Below are 3,002 nucleotides of genomic sequence, written 5' to 3'. Positions count from 1 at the left end.
TTTTATTTTATTTGAATTTGTTTATTTGTTTTGGTCTACTTTTATTTCATTTTATTACAGTTAATTTTCTTTTTTATTTTTATATAATTATTTTTGTTTCGTTCTAGCTTTATTTTATTTTGTTTTATTTTATTTTACTTCGTTTTATTTTATTTTATTTCATTTTATTTTATTTTAAGTTGATTTACTTATTTTTCTATGTACTTTTTTACTTTTACTTTTTCTATTTTTATTTCAACTTTAATTTAATCTCATTTGCTTACTTTTAACTTATTTTTTATCACATTTTGTTCCATTTAATATAATTTATTTAATCAAAAGTTAATAACAAAATATTGTTTCAATTTTACTTTATTTTAATTAAATTGAATTCATTTTAATTTTTTGTTTTAATTTTATTTTTACTTAATTTTTTGTCCTAATTTGATTTTATTTATATTTATTTATTTGTTTTGGCCTACTTTTCTTTCATTTTATTACAGTTAATCGGTTTTTATTAAAAACAAAATATTTTTATTATATTTAATTTTATAATATTTTAAATTATTCTAAGTTGTTTATTCTAACTTTATTTTCATTTTATTTGGCTTTCCTAATTCTAATTTTATTTTATTTTATTTTATTTTATTTTATTTTATTTTATTTTATTTGTTTTTATTTTATTTTATTTTATTTTATTTTATTTTATTTTATTTTATTTTATTTTATTTGTTTTTATTTTATTTTATTTAATTTTATCTTTTTTTTTTTTGTTTTGCATCCCAAGTGATATACATTAATTGGCGACAGCCTTGCTTCAAGCCAATAATTTATAACACGTACAAAGATTACAATTAAATTAATGTCTATAAATATATAATATAAAAGAAAGTCATGTTAGTTACACTATTATAACTCGAGAACGGCTGAACCGATTTGGCTGAAAATTGGTGGAGAGGTAGCCTAGAACCAGGAGACAGACATAGGCTACTTTTTATCCCATTTGAACGCCTTTCCTTGAAGTCACTATAAAATGTGGTATAACAAAAACGCATCTGATATGGAATAACAAAACGCAAATGGCAGCTAAACGTAATTTTGTCTATGGTTAAGTAGAAAATTAGATAATATAAATGTTTTCAAAAAAGTCTTGCGGTATTTCCGCAAGCTTGTCTTTGCAAGAGCGTAGTTCTAGTTGTATTCGTCGCATCGGTTCACGCTAGAGCTTATTGGAAAGCTCTTTTCACGTGCTAACACGTGCTTGATTAATTGTTGTTTGCTTTTAGTCGTTCGTGAGTTATAGCGCCGCAAACATGGAGCAAAATAAAGAGAAAATACGGCATATTTTACAGTACTACTACGATAAAGGCAAAAATGCATCTCATGCTGCCAATAAAATTTGTGCAGTTTATGGACCCGATACAGTTTCCATTTCCACCGCACAACGATGGTTTCAACGTTTTCGTTTTGGTGCAGAGGTGATCGAAGATGCGCCACGGTCCGGAAGACCTGTCGTCAAAAATTGCGATAAAATTGCTGAATTGATCGAAAGAGACCGGCATAGTAGCAGCCAAGAGCTGGGCATGAGTCATCAAACCGTTATAAACCATTTGAAGAAGCTTGGATTCAAAAAGAAGCTTGGTGTATGGGTGCCGCTTCTGCATCGCAACAAAATCGACCCGTTTTTGAAGCGGATGGTGACTGGCGATGAAAAGTGGGTCACTTACGACAAAGCTCAATTCGGACCTGTACTGCCAACAACTGGACCGCTTGAATGCAGCACTCATGCAGAAGAGGCTCTCTTTGATCAACAGAGGCCGAATTGTCTTCCAACAGGAAGGCCAGGCCACACACATCTTTGGTGACGCACCAGAAGCTCCGGGAGCTCGGATGGGAGGTTCTTTTGCATCCACCGTATAGTCCGGATCTCGCACCAAGTGATTACCACCTATTTCTGTCCATGGCGAACGAGCTTGGTAGTCGGAAGTTGTCCACAAGAGAGTCCTGTGAAAATTGGCTCTCCGAGTTTTTTGACAATAGGGAAGCGAGCTTCTATAAGAGGGGCAGTATGAAGTTGGCATCTCGTTAGGAACTCGTCATCGAACAAAACGGCGCATATTTGATTTAAATCGCATTATTATAACCAATTTTATGAAGAATTGAAAATTCAATAAAAATACCGCAAGACTTTTTTGGCAACCTTTATATAATCACAGTAATTTGAATTTCTTTGAATCATCATTATCAATGCCGCGACCAAGACGATCGAATCTTTCCCGACAAAGCCGTAATGCAAAAAGGATACGAAACATTGCGAATGAAACGACTGAAGAAGCGCAAGGTATTGCCCGTGAAGAGCGCCGCGTTAGTATGGCTCGACTTCGTGCTTCTCAATCACAAGAGCAAAGCGAGGCAGCCCGTGAAACGGCTGGGTTGGTAATGCGAAATCGTCGAGCGAATAACAGAGATCAACAAGTAGATCATTTTCGACACTCAAGAAGAGAATTATCAAGTACTGATTTGAATCGAGCAGTGTTTCGATATGATTGCAACACTGATTACTGCTTGCATCCTAGCATTTGCATTGGGCCAATGAACGTTGTTTGCGAGTATTGTGACGCATTGAAGTTTTCCGGAGAAACGCCCGGATTGTGCTGCCTTAGTGGAAGAGTGAAATTGCCATTATTGACTTTTTTGGAGGCGCAATGATTTTACTGTCTGGCGACTTCCGCCAAACACTGCCAGTAATTCCAAGATCAACGGCTGCTGACGAAATAAACGCTTGCCTCAAATAATCGGATTTATGACGCTATGTGAAGAAACTTCAGCTGACAACAAACATAAGAGTTGCATTACTTAAAGACACAACTGAAGATTTCTCTGAGCAATTACTGACCATCGGTAATGGTCGATTACCTGTCGACGAATCGAGCGGATTGATTTCATTTCCTCAGAATGTCTGTAACTTTGTCTCATCCAAAGAGGAATTATTAATAAAGTATTCCCAAACAACATTAATAACT

The sequence above is a fragment of the Anastrepha obliqua genome, chromosome 2 (genome assembly GCF_027943255.1).
Source record: "Anastrepha obliqua isolate idAnaObli1 chromosome 2, idAnaObli1_1.0, whole genome shotgun sequence".
Classification (NCBI taxonomy): domain Eukaryota; kingdom Metazoa; phylum Arthropoda; class Insecta; order Diptera; family Tephritidae; genus Anastrepha; species Anastrepha obliqua.
The sequence above is the reverse complement of the archived record's forward strand: the minus strand, read 5'-3'. Positions refer to the sequence as shown.